The 12,567-nt window shown below is 39.5% G+C and overlaps 1 protein-coding gene across 3 annotated transcripts in view; it reads right to left on the reverse strand.

Annotated features, from left to right (window-relative positions):
- Positions 1-12,567, reverse strand: part of AGBL1 (AGBL carboxypeptidase 1) — a 563,788-nt gene that overhangs the window by 342,570 nt on the left and 208,651 nt on the right. The gene's annotated exons all lie outside the window — the stretch shown is intronic.

Raw genomic sequence — 12,567 nt, forward strand, 5'->3', positions numbered from 1 at the left:
CCCCTGCCATTCCTCAGTGGAAGTAGGAGTCACGTGCACCGTGTGTCTTGGGAATTGATGAGTGTAAGACACTGACTCCAATCCTTGAGAGACATCTGACAAAACAAGTGCAGTACCTACAAGCTGAATCTTGGGGCAATAATGCTTTCAAATGGATCCAGGAAAACAGTCTCTGCCCAAACACAGGGAGTGATTAATGGAATCGTATTAGTATTAAGCTAATGGAGAATGCATCGGTGGGAGAAAAAGAGTCTGTCTTTCTTCCTTTGTAGATAGAAGACATCTGGAGTACCATAGCGTTGAGATCTATTCTGAGACCATCTCTAGGCTCAGGTGGAAAATATGTTTTGATTGATTAGTGATGTTTGTCCGCCATACACTTGGGGAAGTGGTAGGGGGATATGACATCATACCAGCTACTCACCATGTCGGCTCTAACCTCTTGTTTAACTGTGTGTGAGTGTGAGTGTGTGTGTGTGTGTTTGTGTGTGTGTGTGTTTTCTTCTCACTCTCTTTTCCTTTTGTATCCTCATCCAATTCCTCATCACTCCTAAACCCACTCCAATGACAAGAACTAAGTATTTGCCAAGTATAAATACCCCAGTCATTTAAGCAGCATAAAGGTTAAACTAGTCATTTCTTTCCATACCATTCAAATCACTATGAGTCAAAGATGGCTTTTTCTTCCCTTAAACAGTAGTCTTTTTAAAGAAACAATGTCTCTAATTCTGTGCGAAGAAAGACAAAACTGAACAACTCTCAGAGATCTAAAGAACAAGTTATAGAAGATACAAAGAAATACATTTTTAAATCAAATGACTAAATTACATTACTATTAAGACAAAAAAAAATACTCTGTCTGTGGATAGCCATTGAGATCGAGGTTTAAGAAGCATAGATCAGTGTATTTTTTTACTGACTATGTTAAAGCAGGTCACTTCAGCCCCTTGTAGCTTATTCATATATTGGGGATAATATTCAGCTATGGTTTTCCTTACGCAGATGTCTTAGCATATTCCAGGAACTGCAGGAGACACTGAGTAGAAACAGCGGAATAAATTACAGTTCTTGTTCTGTCAGAGGCTGAAGCATTTGTCCATCATGACAAACATGCACTCAAATAAAGACGAGTGATCTAAGAGAGGTGTACACAAAGCAGCAAAAGGCGATTTGGCTGAGAGAGGGAAGGACATTTCCAGAGATGTCATGTTATTTGGTCTGGGTCTTGCAGAATAAGTATCATCTACCCAGAGAGGGAAGGTGACAAAGGGTCTTCCAAGCAAAGAAAAAGATCTATGCCAAGAACAGGGAGGTGCTTTCAGGAAGTAAAAAAAGCAATGAATGGCCGAAGCAACGGACTGAAGATGGTGGCACATGAAGTTAGAAAAGTAGGCGGACGCCCAACTGGTAGTAAGATCCCTCCTTATGGCATTTTTAGGGACTGGGGTTTTATTTTGTACATCAACTTTCAGCTATGATGTCACCATCTTACTGGTATTCTGTGACCAATAATGAGGTCTATTGAAGTATTATCAGTTACTCTAATAATAAAAGTGTAAATACCTACACACACACACACACACACACACTCATATATTATATATACATATAGTAGTCCCCCATTATCGGCAATTTCATTTTCCACAGTTCAGATACACATGGTCAGCCAAGGTCCAAACACATTCAATGGAAAATGCCAGAAATAAACAATTCATAAGCTTTCAATCGTGTGCCATTCTGAGTAGGGTGATGAAATCCCATGCCAGCCCACTCCATCCTGCCTGGGACATGAATCACCCCTTTCCCCAGCATTTTCATACTTTATACACTCCCTGCCTGTTAATCGCTGAGTAGTTGTCTTGGTTATTAGATCGACTGTCACGGTAGCGCAGGGCTGGTGGTCAAGTCCCCCTGACTTTACTTCCCAGTGGCCCCAAAGCACAGGAGTAGTGATGCTGGCCATTCGGACACGCCAAAGAGAGGCCAGAAAGTGCTTCCTTGAAGTGAAAAGGTAAATATAGTACAATAAGACATTTTAAAAGAGAGGGAGAGAGACCACATTCACCTAACTTGTATTACAGTATGTTAGTATAATTGTTCTATTTTATTACTGTTGTTCATCTCTTACTGTGCCTAATTTATAAATTAAGCTTTATCATAGTTACGTGATAAAAACATAGCATATGTAGGGTTTGGTACTCTCCGTGGTTTCAGGCATCCACTGGGGATCTTGGAACATATCCTCCATGGAAAAGGGGGGAACTGCTGTGTGTGTGTGTGTGTGTGTGTGTGTTTAAAGTCACCCCTATAATAATTTTACCTTGAATGACATGCATTCGGGTGTGTTTTCTGGCTTGGAGAGAAATGAGTAAAAGAGAGAGCTGTCCTGGGAATATGTGGTATATGTGACCCAGAAAAGAGAACCATTGAGAACCACTACTTTAAGAAATAGAGAGTCAATGACAGTTTTTCAGCACAAGAAACACATGCCCAAGATCGTGCTTCAGAAAAATAATTGACATTATGGTACATAGTATTCTTGTTTCATCAGCGACAGTATGGACAACGGGCACAGAGAATAGCTTTTAGAGCCATTATTTCCAGAGTTCAAGCTCCAGCCTCACCATTTTCTACCTGAGATGAGTTACACACATTTCTGAAGACAGTGAGTATGGGATGGGGTGCTCTGCACGTCAGACAAATGATTTGCGAACTTACTAAATGAGCACATTGTCGGAGAAAAGAGATACACAGTGAGCTGGCTGACCACAGCTGAAGTTCAAGGCAGGCCACCTTTCCCACGGTATGGTTTGCTCCCAATCCCTTCTGACTCTTCCCAAAGCAAGCCACAGTGGCATTCCCAGAGAGGGAAGATGAGAAAGCTGGCTGACACATGAAGAGGCTTGATGAATTTGTCCCCAATCAGTAGCCGATTTTCACTTCTATAATTCCCTATGCCTCGCTTTGTGCTTGTTGAACTATGTTCATTTACAGCATACTGAACAACCATACTAAGTGCTCCCAGCCCAGCAAGAAATAAAAACAAGCTTAAGCTCTTGTAAATTTTCAACACAACTGAACACTGTCATTGCTTGGGCCAGTCAGCTCCCGTTGGCTAATATTCCCAGTACAACGCAGGACATTAGTCAGTAAGCCACACACTGCCCTGGCATATAGATGGTGACAATATCTTTCCTTTGGAGAGTCCGGTGGATGGTCTGCGATAGTGTAACACACCACAAAACTAACAGGCTGTTTTGAGCAGCCTGAGGAAGCAAGTGAAGAAAACCGTGGGCTCTCGTGAAGATAGAAGCAGCACTTGAGCCATGTCTAGTTGATTTTCCTCTATTCCTCTCTGGGGCTTAAGACAATTTTACAGTCAGATCGGTGAATTAAATTTATCAGATTATTCAGTGGTAGCAGCGAATGGTGCTCCAAAGGACCCCTAACAGACAACAGCCTTGCAACACAGGTGCTATGCAACTGACAATTTCAGATTCAATAACTCATCTCTGCTGAGGTTGGGGCAAAGACAGTCAGAGATCTCTGTTTTTTCCTCTGTGATTTATAAAACATGTTCCAGAGGCCACCAAAATCTATGGGACAGTCATGGTTTGGCAATATTCTCATCCTTAAAGTTACCTATCGAATTGATGTCCGTGGCAATGACATCTGGGAAAAGAGGTTAGAAACACATGGAGGAGTGTACAAGGCCCAAGAGATATCAGGCTCAAGGCCAACGAAAAACTGAGTAAGAACTGAAGACGTGTGTGATGATACACGTGTGTATCCAACTATATAAACATCCATTCATTTAGGCCTTTCTTTCAGCAATATAGATTAAGCTCCTACTGACACTCTGCAAGGTTCTGGAGCTTCCAAGAGAAATAATGGTTTTTGCCCTCAGGGAACTAATAACAGTCTGGCAGGAAAGATGGGCACACAGATAATTATCATCCAATGCCATCAGGAACATTTGTCAAGACATTTTCCAAAGCGCCGTGAAATGCACATTATTTACCAAATAATGTGGGTAGCTGGAAACGACTTCGATACACATCCACAGGAAACTAGTTAAGGAAATGATACATAAACAGAATACTATGCAATCATTAAAAATGGTACATAGATCACCTTCTGTTGACATTAGAAGATACCTGTGACATAATAATGAGTGAAAAAAATAGGCAAGAGAGTTGCAACAGAAGGATTCCATTTGTGTGTAACATTTTGTGTTGCAACATTTACTTAAAGATACCTAAACGGAGAAGCACATCTGTGACCAGAGGTCTTCTGGGTAACTTTTGTGTCTTCTTTCTCTTAGAATGCTTGCCTCTTCGGAAAATAATAACCATATGTTAATTTTCATAAAGGCAAATATTTCCAAATAGCAGTAAACCACAGAAGAGGGGGAAACAATGAATTTTCAGAGAAGAGGTGACATTTTATCTGGTTCATTCAGTTTGCGTAAGTCTGCCAGACTAAGAAAGGAGGCAGGTGACAAAAAAGGCTAAGTAGATGTATTGGCAACATGATGAGATCTTAAGGCTCGTAATTCCTGAGGAAGAGCAGAGTGATTTTCTGTGACGGAAGCACTAGCTAGGTGGAAAGTCAGAATGGGCACGAAGCTACAACACCCACTTTGTAGCTGTTTCTTCTGGCGTCTGTAGCCCACTTTAAGGAATCTGGAAAAGAATCTTGTAAGCTGTAGAAGCACCATGGAAAATCGTTATGCAAGGGCGTGATCAGATGGGAGTTCTCGTTGGTGCTGAAGACTCAGAGAGTTCAAGGTGGGAGAAACAGCCAAAAGAGTAGATTGTGGTTTCAAGGTCACGTCAGCTAACTGGAAGAGAGTGAATAAGAAGGACCTAATTGAAGGGAAAGGGGGGGTGGTGAGAAAAAAGACATGGAGACAGAAATGGAAAAGGAAATATCAGTGAAAGAGAAAAGAGAAAATTTGGAAAGAGGGGTGGTGGGAAAATTTGTAGACATTTTGTGATACACATTATACTAATGTTTCCCACCAAAGGTAGCATATTATTCTACATTTACATTTGTACATTTTCTGCACCGTGTGTTTTTCATTTACCATTGTATCTTGGAAATCTTTCCATATCACTATATAAATATTCTTCCATCTCTCTCTCTTTAAAATTATCTTCATGGTGTAACTTACAGAGGAAACATTTTTACCAATTATAATTTTACAAGTCAATGAATTTTGACAAATGTATGGAGTACTGTAAAACCACTATGATAACGATATGGAACCTTATTATCACTGTAAAATTCCCCTTCATGTCCTTTGCAGGAAAGAAATCCCTCGCCCCACCCGTAGCCTCTGGCACTTACCTATCTGCTTTTCGGCTCTGTAGTGTTGTCTTTTCTGGAATTTCATAATAATTGATTCATACAGCATCTAACATTTCTGTCTGGCTTTTTTTCACTTAGCATAATGCTTTTTGAGAGTCGTCCACATTGTTATTTGCACTAATAATTCGTTCCTTTTTGCCACTGACTTATATTCCAGCGTACCACACAGCAGTGGATAGCCCAAAATTTGTTTATCCCCTCACTTGTTCAAAAGCATTTGACTTATTTCCAGTTTAGGGCTATTCTGAATGAAGCTGTTATAATCGTCTGTGTACACCTTTTTTCTTTGGGGTCAATACCTAGGAGAACAATTTCCGTATGTCATGGGAAGGTTAATATTATGGTAGGTTATTATGAGATGCTGGCAACCTGCTTCCCAAAGCCTCTGCACCAAGCCACACATCCACCAGCAGGGTTTGAGAGCTCCAGGTGATCCACATGCTGACTAACCCTTAGTATTGTCAGGCTTTTTAAATTTCAGTCATTTCCCTGATAACGAACGGTGTTGAGAACCTTCTGCTGTGCTTTTGAGCCACTTCATACCTTCTTAATAAAGTGTTCAAATCTTTGGCTCATTTTTAAAACTGGGTTCAAAGGGTTGTTTATGTAGTCAAACTGCAATCCTGTAAGAGATATAAATTCTTCTCCAAGTTGTCGGCTTACATGTACTTTGAAGCACCAAAGTTTTTTATTTGATAAAGTCAAATGTATCTATTTTTTTCTTTTATGCTTTGGCTAGTTTTTCTTCCCTCTAAGAAATCTTTGCCTAACTCAATGTGACAATGATTTTTTTTTTCCTGCAATGTTTATAATCTAAGTTTTACTTTTAGGTCTTGCAAGTTAATTTTGGAATATGCTATGATGTAAGAGTTGAGATTAATGTTTTTCCTTCTATGATATCCTTCAGGATTTTCTACACATTCAACCTTATCTTCTGCAAATAGCAACAGTTTTATTTTCTCCCTCCCAAGCTTAAAGCATTTATTTCAACTAGGGGTGAAATGTTACTGGCATCTTCTGATATCTATTGGGTAGAGGCAAAGGATGCTACCAAACATTCTACAATACACCAGACAGACACCCACAACAAGAAAGTTATCTGTTCCAAAATGTCAGCAGAGGTGAGAATGAAAAATCCTGGCTCACTGCACTAACTAGACTCTAAATATTAAATCAAACTGGTGAAAGTGGCAATCCTTCAGCTGTCCCCAATATCAGAAGGAAAGCTTTCAATATTTCCCCATTAAGGCTTTTGAAAGTACCCTTTATCAGATTAAGAAAGATTTCTTCTATTACCACTTGCTAAGAGTTTTTTTAATCTTAAATTATGTTACATTATTTCAAGTGACTTTTCAGCATCTATGGAAATAAATACATGATTTTCTCCTTTACTCTGTTAATGTGGTAAATTACATGAATGTGTTTCTTCCTTTTCTGGAAAACTTTGAATACACACAAATGTATTTTTCACCCACCTACAACAATTATCATTTCACAGTCATTTTTGTTTCATTTATGCTCCCACAAACTCTCTACCTCTCACAAAATTATTTTGAAACAAATCTCAGGCATCATTTTATTCAACACTGGCTGATTTTTAAAAAAAATTATATCAACTTTACATTCCTGGAATCAAATTAATTTGAGTACAATATGTAATCTTTTTATGTAATTCTGGATTCAGTTGTTCAGGATTTAGAGAGATTGGCCTGTAATTTTTCTTTCTTGTAATGTCTTTGTCAGACTTAGGTATAAGGTTATGACACCTTTTTTTCCCCCCACTGTGGAAGATTTTTGAAGATTGGAAATATTTCTTCCTTAAATTTATAGTAAAATTTTCTCATGAAGCCATCTGAGCCTATAGTTTTCTTTCTTAGAAGATTTTAAACCCAATTTATAGTATCACAAATCTAAATTATTTGAACACATATTAAAATTGTGTAATAAAAAATCCAACTCTTCAGATTTTCTATTTCTTCTCTTGTCAGTTTGGTAATTGTCCGTTTCTATAATTGTGCATTTAAATCTATGTTTTAAAATTTGTTGGCATAAAGTTGTCTTTAAATCCCTCCATTATATTTAAGAATCTCTGGTGATAGTGCTGTATTTTTATTTCTGGCAGATCGTGGGTTTTTTTTACTTAATCAATCTCAAGAAAAGCATATCATCTTCAGTCTTTTCCAGAAACTCTCTATTTTCTAATTGTTTTCTCTTTCATTAATTTCTGCTGCTAATTTTTATCTTTCTTCCCATTTTCTTTGGTTTTAATGTTTTTGTTCGTTTACAAACAAAATGAGATGGTATTTAGATCACTGGCTCAGCATGTGATGGAATTTCATAAATGTTACCCACAGCTTAAAAGAATGTTATTGAGTTCAGTGTTCCACATACGCCAATCAGATCAGGTTTGTTACCCATATTGGCCAAATTTTCTATATTCGTACTTGATACTACGTCTCCTTATTCTGTGAGTTACTGAAAGGGGTATGTTAAAAGTCCCCACAGGTGATTTTGGATTTATCTATTTCTCCTTATAATGTTGTCAGTTCTTTATTTTAAAGCTATGTTATTCACTGAATACCGATTTAGAGTCGTTATATTGTTCTAACTGGGATTTTTAGTGTTAGAAGGTATCTCTATTTCTACTAAAGTATTTTCTCTTATCAGCTCCTTTGTCTGTATTAACATAGCTATGCTGGATTTCTTTTGGATAGTATTTGCAATATATATCTTTTTGCATCGCTTTACTTTCAACCTTTCTATAATTTTTCAGTAGGTATTATCTCTGGGAAGCACCATAAAATTGGATATTATATTTTATTCAGTCTGACATTCTTTTCTTTTAATTGGAGACTTTATCAATTTACATTTGATGCAACTAAGGACATATGCAGGTTTAATGTTATCATTTTATTATTTGCCCTCTGTTCATCTTAACTATTGCATAAACTATTTTCTTTCTTATCTTCTCTTCGATTGGGGTTTTTTCCATCATTGTTCCTTATTTTCTCCTCTATTAACTTGGTACTTATATGTTCTTTTATACTTGTTTCATTAATTCCCTTAGCGATTACAATATGTACCACTGATTTAACATAGTATAATAGAATCTACCATATTTTAATTCCAACTATTAATCTTAAAAGTCAGGATAAAATTTATATTTATTGTGATAAATTCAATGTTAATTTAGATTCAATCATACATTTATTTACCCTTTTAATTACTCTTCACTCCTTACTGCTTCTATAAGCTTCCATCAAGTTTTCTTTTCTGCTGCCTAAAAAAAAAAATCACCTTTCAGTATTTCTTCTAGTAAGGGTTTGCTGGGAGTGAACTCCCCCCCCCCCTTTTTTTTGTCTGAAAGTGAATTCATCTTATCTGCAGTTTTGAAAAATATTTTTGCTGAGTTAGAATGGCATCAACCATGGTGCTGAACTTTTCCTTTCCACTTGTATCCCCTTAGAAACTTGTCTCCTCGTTTTGCAGAAATAGGATAACGTGCTTTTGTTTTCTATTACACATGTTCTTTTTTCATGGTTTCCATAGAAAGGAGGTTGTTTTCTTTGGAATCCATGTTCTGGAACTTTCTTATACATTTTTTTTTTAACTTTTCTGTTGGTTATGTTGAAATTTCCAGGTAGACAATCCCAAAATCTGCAGCTCATGAAGCATTTTTTTCTCGCTAAATGTCCTATCACTTAGTCCTGAAACATTTCGGATTTCTTGGCGTTTCCTCAATAATATGAAATCAAAAGAGTACTTAAATCCATTCAGTGTTATCACAACTGGTAGGTATGTGAGAGAGTAACAAATAACTTTGGCCAGCTCTGTGAAACGTGTGGGATTATAAGCACATTCATGACATTGCTACAGAACCTCTCAGCTGAGAAGGCACTTTCCCCTACGTTATTCCTTTAGTACTTAGAGTAAATCTGTGAAGTAGGCAAGATTATTCTCTGCTTGTTCAGAAGGGTGAGAAAGGAGAGAAAGCAAAGAGAACAATTTAGATGTTCTCTATCAAAATCAAATGTCCCTTTCATTTGACCACATAGTATTCTCTGTGTGTGTACTTAAGAGGAAGGCGGAAATGAATGCTACTGAGGCACAATGTGATGACATATTGCGGGGAACACAAGCACGACGTAAATTATGACTCAGGCACACTGGGTTCGAGGCCAGGCTCTGCCACTTACTAATTGAATGGATTGGGAAAAATTAAACTCTTTTGAAATCTCAGTTTCTCACCTATAAAGTAGGCTCTCTGAGGTCTCTGCGGCAGTAAATTCAATGGTGATCAACGGCAAGGTGAAATATGGTAGATAAAAATGAAACTTTTTAGCCAAGCGTTTCCATCCCCTTTGATCCTATTATATTCTTCTGTAATCTTTTAATAGAGCTGGCAACAAGAAGCAAAATCACATGGAGCTTCATCTCTCTTTTTCTCTTCTTTCAATACACAGATGTAAGGGCTCATATGTAGTAAAGTGGTCCAAGTCAGGTGGCAGCAGGAGAAAATAGTAGGGAATCACTACTAGTAACTGGCTTCGGACAATCGATGTAGGCTGGGTGTCTGCTGGTGCTTCTGACCACTGGGTCTGTGTGCTCAAATGTCCTCTTTTACGCACTCTCATGCTATGCTCTTTCTGGCCCATATACCACAGTCCCCTCTTATCCCTGGTTTCAGTTATCTGTGGCCTCTGGCGGCCTGAAAATATTCCGTGGACAATTCTAGAAATAAACCATTCACGAGATTTAAATGGCATACCCTTCTGAGTAATGTGATGAAATCTCACATCTTCCCACGCCATCGCACCTGAGACATGAATTATCTCTTCGTCCAGCATCGCTACGCGATAAATACTACCCGCCTGTTAGTCGCTTAGTCACCATCTCGGTTATTAGATCAAGTGTTGCAGTATGGTGGTACTTGTGTTCAAGTCAGCCTTTTTTTTTTTTTTTTTAATTTATTGGGGTGACAATTGTTAGTGAAATTACATAGATTTCAGGTGTACAATTCTGTAATACATCATCTATAAATCCCATTGCGTGTTCACCACCCAGAGTCAGTTCTCCTTCCATCACCATATATTTGATCCCCTTTACCCTCATCTCCCACCCCCCACCCCCCTTACCCTCTGGTAACCACTAAACTATTGTCTGTGTCTATGAGTTTTTGTTTCTCATTTGTTTGTCTTGTTCTTTTGTTGTTTTCGGTTTATATACCACGTATCAGTGAAATCATGCGGTTCTCTGCTTTTTCTGTCTGACTTATTTCGCCTAGCATCATATTCTCAAGATCCATGCATGTGGTCAGCCTTTATAGTAGCCTAACACTACGTCACGATACCTGTGTCATCACCTCACTTCCTCTCCTCATGTAAGCATGGTATGATTCCACATTATTATACGGGGAAACATAGCGCAATACAATATTTTGAGAGAAAGAGAAAGCACATTCATGTCACGTTAATTACAGTATATGACGGATTTTCCTGTTTGATTGTTATTGTTTAGTATCTTACTGCGCCTAATTTATGAATGAAACTTGATCATAGGTGTATTGGAATACACAGGTCTGTATCGGAAAACATAGTATATGTAGGGTTTGATATTACCCATGGTTTCAGGTATCCACAGGGGGTCTTGGAACGTATTCCCTGTGGATAAGGAGGGAGTACTGTACCATCAGAATAAGAAATAGACCAGATTGCAGATTCCAGACTGTTCTCATTCGTAGTTATCCCAAATGCTGAGATAAAATCCGTAGTTTTCGCCCAATTACTCATCTCCACCCTTACCCTTCTCCAGTGGCCTCTGATCTTGTCCCTTTCAGAATTCTGCACTTCTGCCTTCCCCCCAACGTCTGAGCTGTGACCTCAGACCCCTAAATGAATGACAGCCCAAGACGTCTGACTTTTTTTTCCGTGAAAAGATGTCTTAGTGCCACCAAAGAGATATGGGGGCTCATGCAGTGGCAGAGGTGGGAGAGAAGACGCTCGTGGCTCCACTGGCCTCAGGGAGGATTGTCGGGGCAGCACGAAGGAAGCCATGAGCTAAGGCCCACCATAGGGCCCCTCCTAGCGAGCGAGCTACAGAAACTGGAGAATCATGAACTTCCCATCGGCTGCCCATGACTCTTTTCCTTCAGTTCTTTAGACACCTTCACAAGCTGTAAGTCATACACATGGCAGGGAAGGACATCTTAAAGCAACACGTATTTCCCACCACTACCCAGGACCTCTGAGACCCCACCCTGCCATTCCTCCTCACTGGGTCATACACCCGCCCCGCTTCCTGCAACCGCTCCCTCTCCTTCTGGTCCAGCCACACGGCAGCCCAAGGGGTCTAAAAAGCCACAGAAAAACCCAAACCTGACCGTATCACCTTGACATAATACACTGAAGTAGGGTCTCCACTCCTTACAGGGTCTACAGTGAAAGTGCCCCCCCCCATGGCCTCAGCCTCACCATCTGGCTTCATGTCCTGCCTCTGCGGAACCACACAATCTTCCTTTTGCTTTTGACTGGTCCCAAAACACACAGTGTCCTTTCCCTTCCATGGCTCTGTGTGACTGCCCCTCGCAAGCCCTCCCCCACTTCTCCGCTTGGCAAACGCTTAGTGCCCTTCACCCTTGGCTCCCCCCAGGCAGACAGGACAGCCCCCTGCTCCTATGGCACATTACACACATCTGGATCCAAGTCTCCAAGGGCCCTTATGATCCATTTCCTTGGTGGGTCTCTCCCACTACGCTGACTGCTTCCTGCACTTTATTTCTCTGTTCCTAAAGCTGTGTATGTTGGGGGTTTTCAGAACACATTGTGCTGAGTAGATGGGCGTAAGGAACTGCAATTATCTCCTGTCATTAACACCTCCATGCCCAGTTGTGTCACCACATACAGTGAAATAATTCACTATTTTTTTCAAATTCATTCATTCATTCATTCATTCATTGTTTATTGAGCTAAGATGCACCAGGCACTATAAATAGAAAGTGGAGCTTGAACAGTGAAAGACTCAAAGTCCAACCACCGAGCGCTTACCTTCCAGTGGGGAAGGCAAAGAGTAACATCATGTAAGTGCTACGAAGAAAAATAAAGCAGAGGGAGGTATTGGATAGTTCAGAGGTGGCGTGGGGTCATCATGTTAGAAAAGATGGTCAAGAGAGCGCTCTCTGAGGAGCTGACATCTAAG

This window comes from Rhinolophus ferrumequinum, chromosome 28, assembly GCF_004115265.2.
Source record: "Rhinolophus ferrumequinum isolate MPI-CBG mRhiFer1 chromosome 28, mRhiFer1_v1.p, whole genome shotgun sequence".
Lineage (NCBI taxonomy): Eukaryota > Metazoa > Chordata > Mammalia > Chiroptera > Rhinolophidae > Rhinolophus > Rhinolophus ferrumequinum.